We start from the raw sequence: 21,363 nt of genomic DNA on the forward strand, positions 1-21,363 counted from the left end.
CAACAGAAAGCAATTTCTCTCTGGCTAGTTACTATAATTGCTGCGTAATATTCAGTGAACATAGAAAAATATAGGGAACTGATTTGATAGTTTAGACATATAAAAGATCTGGTTCGATGATGTTTTCTTTTTAACAATTAAAATTTTCTTGCAGCTTAGGCCAGGATTGCATTTTATGGGTTTGAGATTGCTGCTAAAGGCCCTTTCTCTTTCATTTCATTGCCTTTTGGTTACCATGGGCATAAATAATTCTTTTTACCCCATGCCATCCCCAATTTTTTCCTGATGTCATTTTGGATAACTAAGCTGGTGGTGAACATGTTTTCTTTTTTTTTTAAAGTTAATTAATTAATTAATTTATTTTTGGCTGTGTTGGGTCTTCGTTGCTGTGCACAGCCTTTCTCTAGTTGCGGCGAGCGGGGGCTACTCTTTGTTGTGATGTGCAGGCTTCTCATGGCGGTGGCTTCTCGTTGCAGAGCACGGGCCCTAGGTACGCGGGCTTCAGTAGTTGTGGCACGTGGGCTCAGTAGTTGTAGTTCACGGTTTCTAGAGCACAGGCTCAGTAGTTGTGGCTTGCTGGCTCTAGAGCACAGGCTCAGTAGTTGTGGCACACAGACTTAGTTGCTCCGTGGCATGTGGGATCTTCCTGGACCAGGACTCAAACCCATGTCCCCTGCATTGGCAGGTGGATTCTTAACCCCTGTGCCACCAGGGAAGTCCCTGAACATGTTTTCTTAAATCCCCTAAATCCTCTTATTTTGGTAGTTTAATGTGACGCTCTAAAGGTGACAAGAGAGTTTAGGGAATGATTATTATATACATGATGTCTTAGAGCATTTTTTTCTTGAGCTATAAGAATAAAGGTAAAAAATATATAATTATGTATATATTATACTTAGCTACTCATTCATTCTGTGGTACATTTTGTCACAGAAAATCTGCAACAGTCATTAATGAAACATACATTGATAGGCATATAATGTGTATATTTTTATTCCTTAGAAAATGTTTTGGGGGCCCCCAAGACCACCCACATGTTTGGTGACTCACTAGAAGGACTCATGGGACTCAGGGTGTAGATGTCTTCTTGGCTAGGGTTTGTTACAGCAAAAGGATACACAACAGGATCAGCAAGGGAAAAAGACAGGTGGAACCTGGAAAAAAATCCATGTGCAGTCTTCCTATGCTTTCTCTCTCTCATGAGGGGACACACCAAGCATGCTCCTTTCTCCAGCAGTAAAAAAATGCAGGAATATATGTGCAACATGTCTGCCCAGGGAAGCCCATTAGAGACTCAGCATCCAAGGTTTTTATTGGGAGCTAGTCACATAGGCACCCTCTGCCTAGCAACTCCCCAAATTCCAGACTCTGAAAAGGAAAGCAAGTGTTCACCATAAATCACATTGTTTGTACAGTCTAGGTAGAGCAAACCAGTCTCATCAGTCAGGGAATGATTAAATGCCAAATTCCCAGATATAAGCCAAGAGTCAACCTTGTAAGCAGACCCTTCCAAAGATAGCAACCTCAGACCTGCTATGTTAACTTTTCTGCACACTTTATCCCCTTGGCCCTTGACCACAGTGCCTTTATGGTAAAATTACTATCAGGAAGGGCCCATGGGACAGGATGAGACTAACCTGATTATTGACCTCAGTCATGCCTCCATGGGTCCTGAATTTAGCCAGTTAAAACAAATCCTATTAACCATAAAGTCTGTCTTAGAGAAACAAACAGACTTATAGAAAAAGAGATCAGGTTTGTGTTGACCAGAGGCAGGGGTTGGGGGAGGGAGAATTGGATGAAGGTGGTCAAAAGGTACAAACTTGCAGTTATCAGATAAATAAGTACGAGGGATGTAATGTACAACATGATAAATACAATTAACACTGTTGTATGTTATATATGAAAGTTGTTGAGACAGTAAATCCTAAATTCTCATCACAAGGAAAACATTTTTTTCTGTTTCTTTAATTTTGTATCTGTATGAGATGATGGGTGCTCACTAAATTTACTGTGAAAATCATTTCATGTTGTATGTAAGTCAAATCATTATGCTGTATAACTTAAACTTAGATAGTGTTGTATGTCAGTTATATCTCAATAAAAATCCCAATAAAACTGAAATGGTAAAAAAAGGTCTATCTTAAATTTCTATATTCACCTTTTTTTACCTGGCCTGAGGCATCAGTTCAGGCCCAGCACAACTCTGGCCAGTAAATTGAAGCTGACCTGAAAGCCTTCCAGGGCCGAGGCAGCATCTGCAGAGAAAGGATGCACACATTAGAAGTACAATCCCCGAGGGCACACATTGTCCCCCTGGAAACCAAGAGTTTATCATTGTTAGGGCTCCCCAAGCAGGATGTACATTAGTCAGACAGTACATATTATATTAAATTTCTTATAAAACTTCCCCCTTTATTTCTTTTAATCCATAATCCTACAGAGCCTATTTTATGTTTCTTGTTATTACAATAATTGCTAACCCATGGATAGTTAGAATTTCATCTAAAAATTTGTTTTTTCTACCTCTTTTTGCAGGATTATCATTGGTGGTGGAGAGCTTTTTTTACCAGCAGTTTTACAGCTGTTTACCTTCTTTTGTATGCAGTTTATTACTTCTTTACCAAACTTCAAATCACGGGCATTGCAAACACCATTTTGTACTTTGGGTACACGATGATCATGGTCTTGATTTTCTTCCTTTTCACAGGTAAGCACAGAATTACTTTGTGTATTTCAGATTCTCTAAAAAGACTTGGCGATAGCCATGATATAATAAGCATCAATTAACAATTAATGGAAGGAAGAGGGATCAAAGTCATCATGTTCATTTTTATGCTTTGGAGATAAAAGATTGCAAAGCCCGGGGAGCTGGAGGGACCTTATGTACTTAGCTGTAAGACTGTCTCTTGTGAATGTTTTTAAACAGTAGGGATGTGTTCCAAAGCACAGTAAGGGTTATGTGTAATCACCTTTGACTAGCTCCCAAGCATAGAAAATTAACCGACTTGAATAACTTTTAAATGAGTAAAATTAGATTAAGTCAATATAAGCAATTATAGGTGAGGAACAAGATGTATACTTCTCAGGATTACTCATTTGGGATTGTTATTTGGGTTCCGCTGTGATGGAAACTTTTGTTTAAATTAATACTTGAAGCAGGTGAAAAAATGGCATGGTTTCTAAGATGATCCAGTTGGAGAAATAATGAAGATGGAGAGCTTTACTCCCTTTCTAACCCAAGGGAAGCAGCGGTCCACCTCTACCTGCCTCACTTTTAGGTTCTGGTTTTAGCTCAAGTCATATCACTTGTGTAGATAAGTTTGGAACATTTCAAATATTTTTCTCCGATTTTAACTCTCAGCCTCAACAAATATGGAAAAATTAACAATGGAAGTTTGTCAGAAATCAAAGCCTTAAGACACATGTAGACATTATCTGAGAAACTGGGCATCTTGGTTGGTGGCTTCTTTCTGTGCTTTTCGTATACTGCTGCTCTCAACTCCTCAGTAAAGAGAAGACTGGACAGACTTTCTCTCATCTCTCAGCCACCAGAAGTTCTATTTAGGGACCTCCCTGGCGGTCCAGTTGTTGGGACTCCGCTCTTCCACTTCCATTGCACGGGGCCCGGGTTTGATCCCTGGTTGGGGAACTAAAAAAGTTCTATTTAAAACCGAAGGCCTGAGAGTGTCTCACCATTCTAGCCTACCAGCCTCCTCATGTTTGTTTTTGAGGTTTTTAAGCTTTTTACTGAAATATGCCTGCAGAAAAGTGCACACATCATAAGTGTAGAGCAGTGAGCACAATCTGTAACTGACACCCACGTTAATAAACGGTACGTGATCTGCACGCCCAAAGCCACTGTCGGGCCTCTTTCCATTCACCTTTCCCAAAAAGCAACCACTATCTTGACTTTTAACAGCATCGGTTAATTTGGCCTGTTTTTGATCTGTAGGTAAATGGAATCATACGAGATCTACTATTTTAAGTCTGGCTTCACTGGGGTCTGGTTTCTTTTTCTCAAGATTGTTTGCGAATTTCATCCGTATCGCTGTGCGTACGTGTTGTCTCTGCCCCTCGCGTGTTCTGTTTTGGGTTTCTCCCCTTGTGAGTTACTGGCTTTTCTATTTGTGTAATGTGCAGTTAGATGGATTATGTTTTCTTTTCTTCATTACCTAACACTTTGACTCAGGCTGCCTTTTTCTGGGAGTCTTACATTACAACAGCTTCTTTCAGAAGTTAGATGTCATCCCAAATGGTCACATTGCTGACAAAAATCTGTGCCCTTTGGTTGGCTCCACCACTTGAATTGCTTCTGTCACTAATATGTGACTCTCCAAGGCTCTCAGTGGTCTCTTGCCAAATCTAAGGCCTTTCCCTGGTCTTCATCCTCCTTGGCTTCTTAGCTGAACACTACTCAACACCTATTCTGTGAAATTCTCCCAGCATGATTGGCATTCTTCTTCTTGTACCACGCTGTGAATTCTTTTGTTTTCCTCCCTCTTCCTGTCACCTAACTCTAGCCTTTATCAAGGGTTCAACTTTCAGCATTTCAGTCCTTTCTTTCTACACTCTCCCTTTTAGAGCTTATTTAGTCCCAGGGCTTCACTTATCTCCTCAGTGCTGACAGCTCCCAAATCTGTATCTCTAGTCATAACCTCTCTCCAATTATATTCTGAACATTTGCATGTCGCATTGGTACTGCCAACTCGACATGCCCCAGAAAGTGAATGTAGCACTTCCTTTCCCCCCAACTGACTCATCTTAATTTCTCTCTTCCTTTGACCATCATGTCTAATCTCTCATCTCCTTGGCTTATTTTGCAGGAATTCTTAACATAGCCCTTCCATGCTTTATAATTAATTACAACTCCCCTATTTATTCTTCTTCAGAAGCTTCTTATTCTGTTTTACACTGCACTAGACCCTGCGCTAGGTGCTGGGGACGTAGTGGTGAAGAAGACAGGTAAGGTCCCCTGCTTTTGTGGATCTTATATTTTAATGGATGGGGGACAAAGAAGGAATTATGGGTTTGATGAGCTTTATGAAAGAAATGATATTGAAGAAGAGGTGGATAATCAAGTGTTTCAAACAGAGGTGACAGCATGTTCAAAAGTCCTAAAGTGAGAAGGAGTATGACATCTTCAAAAAACACAGAGAAGTTCAAGATGGCAAGAGAAGGAAGGTGGCACTAGGTAGCGATAGTGATTAGAGACATAAGGAGCTAGCAGATCTTACCAGGGTCTTAAAAACTCTACTGTACTAGGGAATTTAGATTTTATTGTAGGAATGATGGGAAGTTGAGGGGGTTTAAATAGGGAACTAATGTGATAATATCACTCTTCTTATTTGAAAGCTTTAATACTGCCATACTTCTCTATCAAGGTCTAAACTTACCTTGGCTCCTGTTCTGCCTACTCAGCATATTTTCTAAACCTCTTAAACTGAACCATTTACTGAGTTTAGGCGTGTCTCCTCCTGACTTTTTTTTTTAATATATATTTAAAATATTTATTTATTTATTTTTGGCTGCATTGGGTCTTCGTTGCTCCGCACGGGCTTTCCCTAGTTGCAGCGAGCGGGGGCTACTCTTCGTTGTGGCACGCGGGCTTCTCATTGCAGTGGCTTCTCTTGTTGCAGAGCACAGGCTCTAGGTGCACGGGCTTCAGTAGTTGTGGCTCGCGGGCTCTAGAGCGCAGGCTCAGTAGTTGTGGCACATGGGCTTATTTGCTCCACGGCATGTGGGATCTTCCCGGACCAGGGCTTGAACCCGTGTCCCCTGCATTGGCAGGCAGATTCTTAACCACTGCGCCACCAGGGAAGCCCTCCTCCTGACTTTTTTAGCATGTCTCCCCACCTAACTTGGAATCTCCTTGAGAACAGGGACCACATCATATGCCTATTTTATATCTTTCATAGTGCTAAGCACATGGTTCTTCTTGAATTACATAGAGCATGAAATAGAGGAGATACCATTATGGTATAATGTTTCCCTATCTATTTTATTTTATTTTAAATTAAAAAAATGTTTAGATTGAAGTATAACTGACATACAACGTTGTATTCGTTTTTGGTGTACAACATAATGATTTGATATTTGTATATATTGCAAAATGATCACCACAGTAAGTCTAGTTAACATCTGTCATCATACACAGTTACAAAATTTCTGGAGTAGATGAGAACTTTTAAGGTTTATTCTCTTAGCAACTTTCAAACATGCAGTACAGTATTATTAATTATAGTCACTATGCTGTACATTACATCCCCATGACTTATTTATAACTGGAAGTTTGTACCTTTTGACCCCCTTCACCCATTTTGCCCACATCCTCTCCCCACCCTCCAGCCTCTGGAAACCATCAGTTTGTTCTTTGTATCTATGAGCTTGGTTGGTTTTGTTATTTTTTACTAAGATCCCACATGTAAGTGAGAGCATGCGGTGTTTGTCTTTCTCTGTCTGACTTATTTCACTTAGCATAATGCCTTCCAAGCCCATCCATGTTGTCACAAAAAGCAGGATTACATTCTTTTTAATGGCTGAATAATATTCCATTGTATACATATACCACATTTTCTTTATCCATTTATCCATCAGTGGACACTTAGGTTGTTTTCATATCTTGGCTATTGTAAATAATGCTGCAGTGAACATGGGGTACATGTATCTTTTTGAGTTAGTGTTTTCATTTTCTTTGGATGAATACCCAAGACTGGAATTGCTGGATCTTACAGTAGTTCTATTTTTAATTTTTTGAGGAACCTCCATACCATTTTCTATAGTGGCTGCACCAATTTACATTCCCACCAACAGTGCACAGGGTCCCGTTTTCTCCACATCCTCGCCAACACTTTTTATTTCTTGTGTTTTTGATAATAGCCATTCTAACAGGTGTGAGGTGATATCTCACTGTGGGTTTGATTTGCATTTCCCTGATGATTAATGCTGTTGAGCATCTTTTCATGTACCTCTTGGCCTTCTGTATGTCTTCTTTGGAGAAACGTCTGTTCAGATCCTCTGCCCATTTTTTTTTTTACTTTTTTTTACTTTTTTTTTTTTTTGTGATACGCGGGCCTCTCACTGTCGTGGCCTCTCCCGCTGTGGAGCACAGGCTCCGTGGCCATAGCCATGGCTCACGGGCCCAGCCGCTCCGCGGCACGCGGGATCCTCCCAGACCGGGGCACGAACCCATGTCCCCTGCATCGGCAGGCGGACTCCCAACCACTGCGCCACCAGGGAAGCCCACCTCTGCCCATTTTTTTGTAATAAAATGCTTACATCTATCGTAACAGCCCTAAAATCTTTCTGGAGGGTGTATATTTTTTTTCCTTTCCAGTTTTTTTGAGATTTTTATTGAGATATAGTTGACATACAGCACTGTATAAGTTTAAAGTGTACAGCATAATGATTTGACTTACATAGTCATGAAATGATGATCACAGTAAATTTAGTGACTATCCATCATCTCATATAGTTACAAAATTGAAGAAATAGAAAAAAATTTTTTTCTTCTGCTGAAATTTACTTTCAGCAACTTTCATATATAACGTACAGCAGTGTTAATTATATTTATCATTGTACATTACAACACTAATACTTATTTATCTGATAACTGAAAGTTTGTACCTTTTGACTGCCTTCATCCAATTCCTCTTCACCCACCCCTCACATCTGGTAACTACAAATCTGATCTCTTTTTCTATGAGTTTGTTTGTTTGTTTGTTGAAGTATAATTGACCTACAGCACTGTGTTAGTTCCTGGTACACAGCATAGTGATTTGATATTTCTATCCATTTCAAAATGATCACCATGATAAGTCTAGTTACCATCTGTCACCATACAAAGATTTGCATAATCATTGACTATATTCCCCACACTGTACATTTAATCCCATGACTTATTTATTTTGTAACTGGAATTTTGTATCTCTTAATCTCCCTCACCTATTTCACTCCTCCACCTACCCCTCCACCCCTGGCAACCACCTGTTTGTTCTCTGTATCTATGTGTGTTTCTATTTTGTTACGTTTGTTCAATTGTTCCATTTTTTAGATTCCACATACAAGTGATATCACACAGTATTTGTTTTTCTCTGTCTGACTTATTTCACTTAGCATAATACCTCTAGATCCATCCATGTTGTCGCAAATGGCCAAATGACAAGATTTAATTCTTTTTTTATGGCTGAATTATATATATAATATACACATATATATATATATATATATATATATATATATATATATATACACACACACACAAACATATACCACATCTTATTTATCCATTCATCTATTGATGAGCACTTAGGTTGCTTCCATATCTTGGCTACTGTAAATGATGCTTCAGTGAACATAGGGGTTCATATATCTTGAATTAGTGTTTTTGTTTTCTTCAGATAAATACCCAGGAGTGGAATTGCTGGATCATGTGGTGGATCTATTTTCATTTTTTTCAGGAATCTCCATACTGTTTTCTACAGTGGCTGCACCAATTTACATTCCCACCAACAGTGTATAAAGGTTCCCTTTTCTCCACACCCTCACCAACACTTGTTATTTGTTATCTTTTTGATGATAGCCATTCTGACAGGTGTGAGGTGATATCTCATTGTGGTTTTGATTTGCATTTCCCTGATGATTAATGACATTGAACATCTTTTCATGTGCCTGTTGGCCTTCTGTATATTTTGTCTTCTCTGGAAAAATGTCTTTTCAGATCCTCTGCCCATTTAAAAAAATTTTTTTTATAATTTTTTTGTGATGTAGACCATTTTTTAAAAAAGTCTTTGTTGAATTTGTTACAATATTGCTTTTGTTTTATGTTTTGGTTTGTTGGCTGCAAGGCATGTGGGATCCTAGCTCCCTGACCAGGAATTGAACCCTCACCCCCTGCATTGGTAGGCAAAGTCTTAACCACTGGACCGGCAGGGAAGTCCCACTCTACACATTTTTAATTGGATTTTTTTGGGGGGTTTATTGCTATTGAGTTGGATGAGTTTTTTTTAAAATATATTTTGGATATTACCCCTTATCAGATATATGATATGCAAGTATTTTCTCCCGTTCAGTAGGCTGTCTTTTCATTTTTGTGGATGGTTTCCTTTTCTGTACAGAAACTTTTTAGTTTGATGTAGTCCCACTTGTTGATTTTTGCTTTTGTTGCCTTTGCTTTTGGTGTGAAGTCCAAAAAAATCATCACCAAGACTGATGTCAAGGAGCTTACCTCCTATATTTACTTTTAGGAGCTTTATGGTTTCGGGTCTTACATTCAGGTCTTTAATCTACTTTAAGTTAATTTTTGTGTCCAGTTTCATTCATTTGCATGTGACTGTCCTGTTTTCCTAACACCATTTATGAAAAGACTATCCTTTCTCCATTGTATATTATTGGCTCCTTTGTCATAAATTATTGACCATATATGTGTGGGCTTATTTCTGGGCTTTCTGTTTTGTTCCATTGAGTTACGTTTTTTTTTTTTTTTTTTCGGTACACAGGCCTCTCACTGCTGTGGCCTCTCCTGTTGCGGAGCACAGGCTCCAGATGTGCAGGCTCAGCGGCCATGGCTCACGGGCCTAGCTGCTCCACAGCATGTGGGATCCTCCTGGACTGGGGCACGAACCTGTGTCCCGTGCATCAGCAGGTGGACTCTCAACCACTGTGCCACCAGGGAAGCCCTATGTATTTGTTTTTATGCCAATACCATACGGTTTTGATTATTATAGCTTTGTGATATAGTTTGAAATGAAGGGATTGATACCTCCAGCTTTGTTCTTGTTTCTCAAGATTGCTTTGGCTATTTGGGATCTTTTGTGGTTCCATACAAATTTTAGGATTGTTTGTTCTATTTCTGTGAAATTACCACTGGACTTTTATTTTATTATTATTATTTTTTGACCATGCTGTGCAGCATGTGGGATCTTAGTTCCCTGACCAGGATTCAAACCTGCGCCCCCTGCATTGGAAGCACAGAGTGTTAACCACTGGACCACCAGGGAAATCCACCACTGGACTTTTGATAGGGATTGCATTGAATCTGTAGATTCCTTTGGGTAGTGTAGACATTTTTACAATATTAATTCTTACAATCCATGAGCATGGAATATCTTTCCATTTATTTGTGTTTTCTTCAATCTTTCATTAACATCTTACAGTTTTAAGTGTAGAGGTCTTTCAGTTTCTCGGTTAAATTTATTCTTAGGTATTTCATTCTTTTTGATCAATTGTAAATGGGATTGTTTTCTTAATTTCTCTTTCTGATAGTTCATTATTAGTGTATAGAAATGCAACAAATTTCTATACGTTGATTTTGTATCCTGAAACTTCACTGAGTTCATTTATTAGTTCTAATAGTTCTTTGGTGGAGTCTTTAGAGTTTTCTATACATAATATCATGTCATCTGTAGATAGTGACAGTTTTACTTCTTCCTTTCTAAATTGGATACCTTTTATTCTTTTTCTTGCCTAATTGTTCTGCCTAGGACTTTCAATACTCTATTAAATAAAAGTGGTGAGTGTGGGCATCCTTGGCTTGTTCCTGATCTTAGAGGAAAAGCTTTTCACTTTTCACCTTTGAGTATGATGTTAGCTATGGGTTTGTCATACGTGGACTTTATTATGTTGAGATACGTATCCTCTATACCCGTTATCATTATGTAATGCCCTTATTAGCTTATTACAGTCTTCTTTTTAAAATCTATTTTGTGTAAATATAGCTACCCCAGCTTTCTTTTGGTTTCCATTTGCATGGAATATCTTTTTTTTTTTATTCCCTTCACTTTCAGTCTGTGTGTCCTTATGTCTGAAGTGAGTTTCTTATAGGCAGCATATAGATGGGTCTTGTTTTTTATCCATCCCAGCCACTGTATGTGTTTTGATTGGAGAATTTAGTCTATTTACATTTAATTATTGATAGGTATGTCCTTATTGCCATTTTGTTATTTGTTTCCTGGCTGTTTTTTAGTTCCTCTGTCCCTTTCTTCTTCTCTTGTCTCTTCCTCTGTGGTTTGATGACTTTCTTTAGTGGTATGCTTAGATTCCTTTCTCATTATCTTTTGTATATCTCTGTAGGTTTTTGCTTTGCGGCTACCATGAGGCCTATATATATTGGATTGGCCAAAAAGTTCGTTCGGTTTTTTCCATAAGATGGCTCTAGTAGCGCTTAGTTGTCTTTAACTTCATTCGAAACAGTTTTGTTAGACTGTATTGGGACAGCTGTCATATCAGCGTGCATTTAAAAAAAAAACTTATCAAAATTGCATTTTGGGGGACTTCCCTAGTGGTCCAGTGGTTTAGAATCCGCCTTCCAATGCAGGGGATGCAGGTTCAATCCCTGGTTGGGGAACTAAGATCCCACATGCTGCAGGACAACTAAGCCCGCATGCTGCAACTACTGAGCACGTGAGCCACAACTAGAGAGCCTGCATGCTGCAACTACAGAGCCCACGTGCTCTGGAGCCCATGCAACACAACTAGAGAGAAGCCCATGAGCTACAACGAAGATCCTGCATGCTGCAACTAAGACCTGACACCGCCAAAAATAAATAAATAAATAGTAAAAAAACCTGATTTTTTTGTAGCCATTTTAATATGGAAGATGGAAGAAAAAAAGCAACATTTTCAGCATATTATGCTTTATTATTTCAAGAAAGCTAAAAACGCAACTGAAACACAAAGAAAGATTTGTGCAGTGTATGGCGAAGGTGCTGTGAATGATTGGACATGTCAAAAGTGGTTTGTGGGAAAAAAAAGTGGTTTGTGAAGTTTCTTGCTGGAGATTTCTCGCTGGATGATGCTCCATGGTCAGGTAGACCAGTTGAAGTTGATAGTGATCAAATCGAGACATTAATTAAGAAAAATAAGCGTTATACCATGCGGGAGATAGCTGACATACTCAAAATATCCAAATCAAGCGTTGAAAATCATTTGCACCAGCTTGGTTATGTGAATCGCTTTGATGTTTGGGTTCCACACATGTTAAGTGAAAAAAACTTTCTTGACCGTATTTCTGCATGTGATTCTCTACTTAAAAGTAATGAAAATGTTCCATTTTTTAAAACAAATTGTGACGGGTGATGAAAAGTGGATACTGTACAATAATGTGGAACGGAAGAGATCGTGGGGCAAGCGAAATGAACCACCACCAACCACACCAAAGGCCAGTCTTCATCCAAAGAAGGTGATGGTGTGTATATGGTGGGATTGGAAGGGAGTTCTCTATTATGAGCTCCTTCTGGAAAACAAACGATTAATTCCAACAAGTACCGCTCCCAATTAGACGAACTGAAAGCAGCACTCAACAAAAAGCATCCGGAATTAGTCAACAGAAAATGCATAATCTTCCATCAGGATATCAAGACCACATGTTTCTTTGATGACCAGGCAAAAACTGTTACATCTTGGCTGGGAAGTTCTGATTCATCCACCGAATTCACCAGATATTGCACCTTTGGATTTCCATTTATTTCGGTCTTTACAAAATTCTCTTAGTGAAAAAATTTCAATTCCCTGGAAGACTGTAAAAGGCACCTGGAACAGTTCTTTGCTCAAAAAGATAAAAAGTTTTGGGAAGATGGAATTATGAAGTTGCCTGAAAAATGGCAGAATGTAGTGGAACAAAACAGTGAATACATTGTTCAATAAAGTTCTTGGTGAAAATGAAAAATGTGGTTTTTATTTTTACTTAAAAACCAAAGGAACTTTTTGGCCAACCCAATAACAACTTATGAGAGTCTATTTTAAGTTGATAAGACCCTAAGTCTGAAAGCATTCTAAAGCTCTACATTTTTACTCTCCTTCTATGTTTTATGTCTTTGATGTCACATTTTACATCTTTTTATTATGTGTATCACCTAACTTATTTTTACTACTTTTGTCTTTAACCTTTATATTAGGTTTTTAAATTTTTTTAATAATTAAAAAATTTTCCTGCCCCTTCACCTTCCTACAAGCTTTATAAGTGATGAATCCACTACCTTTACTAATATATATTTACCTTTACCAGTGAGATTTATACTTTCATAAGTTGTCTTGTTACTAATTTGTGCCCTTTCTTTTCAGCATAAAGGAGTCCCTTTAACATTTCTTGTAAGGCCAGTTTAGTGGTGATGAACTACTTTAGCTTTTGATTGTCTGGAAACCTTTTGTTTTTGAATTAATTTTTATTGGATGATAATTGAGTTACAATGTTGTGTTAGTTTCTGCTGTATAGCAAAGTGAATCGATTATACATATACATATATCCACTCTTTTTTAGATTCTTTTCCCATATAGGCCGTTACAGAGTATTGAGTAGAGTTCCCTGTGCTATACAGTAGGTCCCCATTAGTTATCTATTTTATATAGTACTGTATATATGTCAATCCTATTCTCCCAGTTTATCCACCTCCACCCCGGAAAACATTTTATCTCTCATTCAATTCTGAATGATAACTTTGCCAAGTAAAGTATTCTTGGTTGGATTTTTTTTCTTTCATCATTTTGAATATATTGTCACTCCCTTCTGGCCTGCAAAGTTTCTGCTGAAAAATCTACAGATAGTATTATGGGGGTTCATAACAAGTTGTTTTTCTCTGCTGCTTTTAAGATTCTCCCCTTGTCTTTAACTTTTGACATTTTAATTGTAATGTGTCTCAGTGGGTCTCTTTGGGTTCATTTTATTTGCAACTCTGGGCTTCCTGGATCTGGACATCTGTTTCTTTCCCCAGGTTAGGGAAGTTTCCAGCCATTATTTCTTCAAATAATTTTTCTGCCCCTTTCTCTCTCTCTTCTCCTTTTGGAACTCCTATAATGCAAATGTTAGTCCACTTGATGGTGTCCCATAAGTCCCTTAAGCTATCTTCACTTTTTTCATTCTTTTTCTTTTTTGCTCTGATTAGGTGAGTTCCTCTGCCCTATCTTTGAGTTTACTGATCCTTTTTTCTGTTTCATCTAGTCTGCTATTGAACCCCTATAGTGTATTTTTCAGTTGAGTTATTGTATTTTTCAGCTCTGTGGTTTATGTTTGAAACTTTCTTATATTTTCTATTGATACATCTTTGTTGGAATTCTCACTGTATTCATCCATTTTTCTCCCGAGTTCTGTAAGCATCTTTATGACCATTACTTTGAATTCTTTATCAGGTAAATTACTTAACTTTGTTTCCTTATGGTTTTTTTTCCTGAGGTTTTCTCTTATTCTTTTGTTTGGAACATATTCCTCTGTTTCTTTGTTTTGCTTGACTATGTTGGTTCCTGTGCGTTAGATGAAATAGCCACCTCTCCCAGCCTTGAAGGGTTGGCCTTGTGTAGGAGATGAAGCTCACTGTTGAAATCTGCCCTAGCTCTTGATTGTCTCTCAAACCTTTGTGATTATCCAAGTGGCCTATTTTATTTATTTATTTTTATTGGAGTATAGTTGCTTTACAATATTGTGTTAGTTTATACTGTACAGCAAAGTGAATCAGCTATACATATACATGTATCCCCTCTTTTTTGGATTTCCTTCTCATTTAGGTCACCACAGAGCATTGAGTAGAGTTCCCTGTGCTATACAGTAGGTTCTCATTAGTTATCTACTTTATACATAGTATGAATAGTGTATATATGTCAATCCCAATCTCCCAGTTCATCCCCCCCACCATATCCATACATTTGTTCTCTAAGTCTGTGTCTTTTATTTCTGCTTTGTAAATAACATCGTCTATACCAGGGGTCTGCGGCCTGTGAGGAACCGGGCTGCACAGCAGGAGGTGAGCGGTGGGTGAGTGAGCAAAGCTTCTGCTGCTCCCCATCGCTCGCATCACCTCCTGAACCACTGTATCCCAGTCTCCCCCACCATGGTCTGTGGAAAAATCGTCTTTCACGAAACCGGTCCCTGGTGCCAAAAAGGTTGGGAACTGCTGGTCTCTACCAGTTTTTTCAGATTGCACATATATGTGTTAATATACGATATTTGTTTTTCTCTTTCTGACTTACTTCACTCTGTATGACAGTCTCTAGGTCCATCAGCCTATTTCATTTTTAGTAGCTCCTAGTAGTTGAGGGTGTGCCAAAACCTTTCGGTGTCTCAAAGGGGAGGATCTCAGTCAGCACCGAGATTCAGACTATTGAAAGCCAGACACTCAGCCAGCAGCTTTTAAAGACTAGACGTAGGGCTTCCCTGGTGGCGCAGTGGTTGAGAGTCCGCCTGCCGATGCAGGGGACACGGGTTCGTGCCCCGGTCTGGGAAGATACCACGTGCCGCGAAGCGGCTGCGCCCGTGAGCCATGGCCGCTGAGCCTGCGCTTCCGGAGCCTGTGCTCCGCAGCGGGAGAGGCCACAAGAGTGAGAGGCCCGCGTACCGCAAAAAAAAAAAAAAAAAAAAAGAATAGACATATATCTTCTGTGGAACTGCAAGTGTAAACCCCACTGGCTCCCTGAACCAGGTGATCTGGAGATGTCTGCCGGGCAGCAGTCTCAAAAATCAGGGCTCCAGATGAGTGTATAAGCTCCTTTCTGGGAGGCACTGGTGAGCTGTAGCAAGGTAGAGGGAGAGTGCAAAGGTGATGTTCCTCAGCGTACATTCCCTGAGAGCAGCTCCATAGCTTCTAGACGTGTGCCAAACCTAACGCCTGTCCCTAAGGCCGAAGATTTAGGAGTAGCAAGTAGGCCTCCTTCACAAAAAGCCTGTGGAGGTCTTTCAGTCTGCTGTCTGTGTAGTGCCCTGGGGGTGGTAGTTGCCAAGGACTGTCTTTCCAGTTGTTTCTGTCCCATGGGACCGAGGAACACCAGCCCTCCTGGCCACCAGAGGCAGGCGATCAAGGAGTATCCCTGGGAGGCAGCTGCAAAAACCAGGGCACTAAATGTAAAAACTGGGGCACCAGACTCATATAAGAGTTCCCATCCTCCAAAGTCTCAGGGAAGGTTTACAGTCAGCCCTAAGATGTGGGCTTAATTAGAAGCCTGCCCCTCAGGCTGAAGCTGTGATGATAAGGTAATAGGAGCCCCTGGGTCTGTTGCCTCTTGCTGGGCCCGGGGAGTGGTAGCTGTTTAAGAACTCTTTCTCCATTGGTTACAGTCCTGTTGGACGTGTGAACATAAGCCCCACTGCCCACCAGAGCCGGGCAATGCAGAGGTGTCCCCTGGCAGCAGCTGCAAAAATCAGGGCACCATGTGTAAAAACTGGGGTGCCGGATGTGTGTAGAAGCTCCGCTCTGGGAGATACAGCACTCTGGGGTATGGCCGGGGAGAGCACGCAGAGGGCACCCACTGACTGGAGCAAGGCAAAGGGGAAGTGCACAGATGGCGCGCACAGAAAAAAAAAGGGAAAAAAATGAAAGTAAAAGAAAAAGAAACCAAGAAGAGAAAGGAGAATAGGAAATAAAATAAGAGGTGAGGGAGATGGCACCTGCTGGCTTTAGCAAGGCAGAGGGATTTGGAGGAAGATGGTGCCCACTGGCTGAAGCATAAAGATGACACCTGCTGCAAAGAAAGGAAAAAATAAAAGAAGAAAAGATGGTACCAGCTAGCTTACGTAGGCATAGGGAGAGCAGAAGATGGTACCCACCAGCCTCTGTCCCTGAGAATATCCCAGCAGGCCCCATCCCTTCAGACCAATGCTTTAAAATTAGCAAAGGAGTCTTTCACATCAAGTCTGGGTGCCTTTCAAAAGGCTGCTTCTGTTCTGTGCCCTGGAGCCGGTGAGTCTGCGTGTGGGCCCTTTTTTTTAAAAAAAAATTTTTAGTGGAGTATAGTTGATTTACAACGTTGTGTTAGTTTCTGCTGTACAGTAAAGTGAATCAGTTATACATATGCATATATCCTGTTCCCCATATAGGCCATTACAGAGTATTGAGTAGAGTTCCCTGTGCTAAAAAATAGGTCCTTATTAGTTACCTATTTTATATAGTAGTGTATATATGTCAATCCCAATCTTCCAATTTATCCCTCCCCACCCTTACCCCTGGTAACCATAAGTTTATTTTCTGCATCTGTGACTCCATTTCTGTTTTGTAGATAAGTTTATTTGTACACTTTTTTTTTAGATTTTACATATAAGCGATATCATATATTTGTCTTTCTGTGTCTGACTTACTTCCCTCAGTATGACAATCTCTAGGTCCCTCCATGTTGCTGCAAATGGTATTATTTCATTCTTTTTTATGGCTGAGTAATATTCCATTGTATGTATGTACCACATCTTCTTTATCCATTCATCTGTTGATGGGCACTTGGGTTGTTTCCATGTCCTGGCTATCGTAAATAGTGCTGCAGTGAACATTGGGGTATATGTATCTTTTCAAATTATGGTTTTCTCTGGATATATGCCCAGGAGTGGGATTGCTGGATCATACGGTAGCTCTATTTTTAGTTTTTTAAGGAACCTCTGTATTGTTCTCCATAGTGGCTGCACCAGTTTACATTCCCACGAGCAGCATAAGTGGGTTCCCTTTTCTCCACACCCTCTCCAGCATTTCTTGTTTGTAAACTTTTTTTTTGCGGTACGTGGGCCTCTCTCTTCTGTGGCCTCCCCCGCCGCGGAGCACAGGTTCCAGACGCGCAGGCTCAGTGGCCATGGCTCACGGGCCCAGCCTCTCCGCAGCATGTGGGACCCTCCCGGACCGGGGCACAAACCCACATCCCCCGCATCGGCAGGCGAACTCTCAACCACTGCGCCACCAGGGAAGCCCTAAACTTTTTGATGATCGTCATTCTGACTGGTGTGATGTGATTCTTCTTTGTAGTTTTGATTTGCATTTCTCTGATAATTAGTGATGTTGAGCATCTTTTCATGTGCTTTTTAACCATCTGTATGTCTTCTTTGGAGGAATGTCTATTTAGATCTTCTGCCCATTTTTTGACTGGGTTGTTTTTTTTGATATTTAGCTGCATGAGCTGTTTGTATATTTTGGAGACTGTGTGTGGGCCCTTAAGAGCCAAACCTCAGTTTGTATCAGCCCCTTGGGTCTCATGGGTGCGAGCCCTGTTGTTTTTCAAAACCAAATGTTTGGGGGGTTTATTTACAGGTGCCAATCTTAAAGGGTGGAGCGCTCCATATAGGGTATGAACGCTTTGCTCCTCAGAAAGAAGCTCCAGGTCTTGAGTTCCCTTCCGAATGTGCGTCACCATGCCGGCTTTGGGGTTTATGGTGAGATTGTGTCTCAGCCTTTCCTATCCTCTTCGATGTGGTTTCCCTCTCATTTGCCCCATGTGAAGAGGTCTCTCTGACAGGTTTTTTCAGTGGAATTTGTTCCATATATTGCTGTAGATTTAGTGTGTTTATGAGAGGAAGTGAGTTCAGGATCTTCCTATGTCATCATCATGAATCAGAGCAAATTATTTTTCATATGGAGGGAGAGAGAGAGAAAAAAAGATCTCCATATCTATTTTTAAATTAAATCATGGGTAGGAGAAACCTCCAAAGTAAATCCTGGTTATTGTTCATATCAGGAAAAAAATTAGTAAAATCATGAAGTGTGCTTTTGACATCAGTTTTCTAGAACTGTTGTTTAAGAAGCCCTCTCTGCATAAGACTCTTAAATGGCATCTCTTTACATTTCATCGTTACATTTTGAGGTTCACAGCAGGAAGCAAGGCTTATTGCCTCTGTTCATGGTGTTTCACTTTTGAGGAAGACATCCTTAATTAAATAATTAGTCTTAAGAATATAGATGAAAAAAATAAAGAATATAGATATACACAAAAGTATAGTTCTTAATTGCTGATTACTCTTTCTTGCTGTAGACAAATCTTTCTGAGAGTGATTTTTTTTAAATGAGAACTTTAAAATTAGCAATATCCACTCATGTAAAAAATGCTGAAGAGTTTCACACTCATTTAGGATAATCATGCATTCATCCCAAGCCGTTCCTTGTGGTCACCACATTTCTCTTTGGTATTTGAATTCATCCATGGCATCACAATGGAAGTAGAAGACTTCATAGCTGTCACTTTTCAATATTGAGTATGTTTCTACATATCCTTTATATTTGCCATTTTTATGGCTGTTTAATCTATTGAGCAGATTACTTAACTGTTTCCTCACTGTTGAATCCCCGCCATTTTGGATTATTTCCTTAGGATAGTCTGTGTAATGGGATGACAGGGTCAAAAAGCGTAAATATCTTTATGGCTCCTTATGTTTTTTTGCCATCAGCAGTATTGTATCAGTTTCTCTACAGCCTTGGCTGGCATTGAATATTATTTTTAAAGAAACAATAACCAAAAACCCTGAAAAAGTGGTTTTCTTTTTTGTTAACTCAGTATGTCTAAAATGACACCCCATTGTTTTCTTCCTCTCATTTTTTGAGGCAAAGGAAGTGATGTACATTGTGGCTGGTGTTCCTCTACCCAATTTTCAGTTCATAGCACACTAACAGATGTGTAAATAACATTTTGAAATAGGATTCAAAGAACAGGAAGAAGAAGGATAAGCCACAATATGCCAATAATGTCACCAGAGGGTACCAGGATGGAAACCTTGTATTGTAGAGACAAAGATAAATCTCAGTTAAAGTTCGGTGACTTGCCCAAAATCCTAACTGGTTTTAGTATAACTAGTTTAACCAGCTGTTAAGAAACTGGCTATTAAAGAAACTAAGTCTGTGCATGACCAAGTAGGCTGTGATCTCTTCTAATTTGATCACTTTACTCAGATCTCTAATGGATGTTTGTGGTTGGCACACGTATGGATATTTGATCTTGATTGGAGGATAGTTAGTGATTTTTTATTTGCATCAAGTTTTGTTTTCGATGTCAACAAATGCATTAAAGTCTTAAGAAAATTAATCGAAATAATGTATCTCTAGTTTGATGTAACAGACATAAGATCACAATAATCTAACACTTAAGATTCCTTCTCCTTGTGTTTAAATGCTATGTTCTATTATGATAATGGAGTTTATGGTTTAATATAAATCCTGGCTGCATTGCCATTGGGTAGTAAATTAAATATTTTATATAAATGTTTGCATTCAGCCACAGTCTTTTATTCCTGAGCAGTGGTTCTTAACCAGGGACAAATTTGTCCCGTATAGGACATTTAGCAATATCTGGAGACTTTTTTTTCTTTCATTTTTTGCGGTATGTGGGCCTATCACTGTTGTGGCCTCTCCCATTGCGGAGCACAGGCTCCGGACGCACAGGCTCAGTGGCCATGGCTCACGGGCCCAGCCGCTCCGTGGCACGTGGGATCCTCCCAGACCAGGGCACGAACCCATGTCCCCTGCATCGGCAGGCGGACTCTCAACCACTGCGCCACCAGGGAAGCCCTGGAGACATTTTTGATTGTCATGACTGGGAGGATGCTAATGACATCTAGTGGGTAGAGGCTAGGGATGCTGTTAAACATCTTATGATGCACAGACCAGCCCTGAACAACAAAGAATTATCTGGCCCAAAATGTTAATAGTACTGCTGTTAAGAAATCTGGTCTAGAGTGAACTGTTTTTGGACTTCACTTTTACTTGGGAGTTAATGCTATTTTCAAAATATAGTTTTGTTCATCTCAAGAGAACATGTTTAGAGTCTGAGACTCTGAGCCACCAATCACTGTGCAGTAATTGAAGCCAGTGTGATGCAAAGAGTTTCTAGGACCCAGAAGAAGTATCAGCCGGGTGCAGAGTGCTTTTCTGTTGGCTTTCTCACTGTCTATGCTTTGAATATATTTTTATTCACTAAAAGAAGCGAGTGAAGTTCAATGTATTTTGAGAGTGTCTACCGTATAATATTGTATCACTAAAGTGAAGAATGTTCTCACACAGTGCAAGATGAAATACACTGTATTGAAGGAAAAGTCCAATTATCTTAACACACAAATGTTAGCTGTAGTGGGCCTTTTGTGCTTTATTATATACCAAGTTGTCTCTGTCTTATTAAAAATTTCAATTCTAAAGGCCAAAAGATCAACAAGGGATAAAGATGTATTAGTGCTAATTGTTAACCAACCAACAAATATTTACTAAACTACTTCTTTTATGGGCTTGGCAATGTGCTAATAGGGAATATGGAAACATACATTTATCTCACTTAATTTTCACCTAATTGTCTGATTATTATGAGGTGTAGGTCATGTTATTCCCATTGCATGTATGAGGAAACTGAGGCTCAGAGAGATTAAGTGACTTGTTCAAGGTCACTCAGCTAGTAAGTGTGGGAGCTGTGATTCATTCAAACCCAGGTTGGTCTGACTCTAAAGTTCATTCTCTTAAACACAACTCTCTATGTCCTCCTTAAGAAAGAGGTACTTTCTTTGAGGTGGGGCTAAACCAGCCACCAAAGGATGCCTGCGGAATCTGCTCTGTGGGCCTCTGTTTGATCAGGTGGACTTCCTGTAATTGGGAGAATGAAGACAGGTGCATGTAAAGGAATGAAGTATTGCCCTCAGGAATAGATGATGAAAAGAGA

At 39.7% G+C, this 21,363-nt stretch overlaps 1 protein-coding gene and 1 pseudogene across 1 annotated transcript in view; both read left to right on the plus strand.

The window, feature by feature from the left end:
- The window catches only part of LOC101279489 (N-alpha-acetyltransferase 11-like), a 233,057-nt gene that overhangs the window by 91,494 nt on the left and 120,200 nt on the right, over nt 1-21,363 (plus strand). The window lies entirely within an intron of this gene.
- Nucleotides 1-21,363, plus strand: part of LOC101279240 (transmembrane 9 superfamily member 2-like) — a 98,544-nt pseudogene that overhangs the window by 70,388 nt on the left and 6,793 nt on the right.

Source organism: Orcinus orca, chromosome X, assembly GCF_937001465.1.
Source record: "Orcinus orca chromosome X, mOrcOrc1.1, whole genome shotgun sequence".
NCBI lineage: Eukaryota > Metazoa > Chordata > Mammalia > Artiodactyla > Delphinidae > Orcinus > Orcinus orca.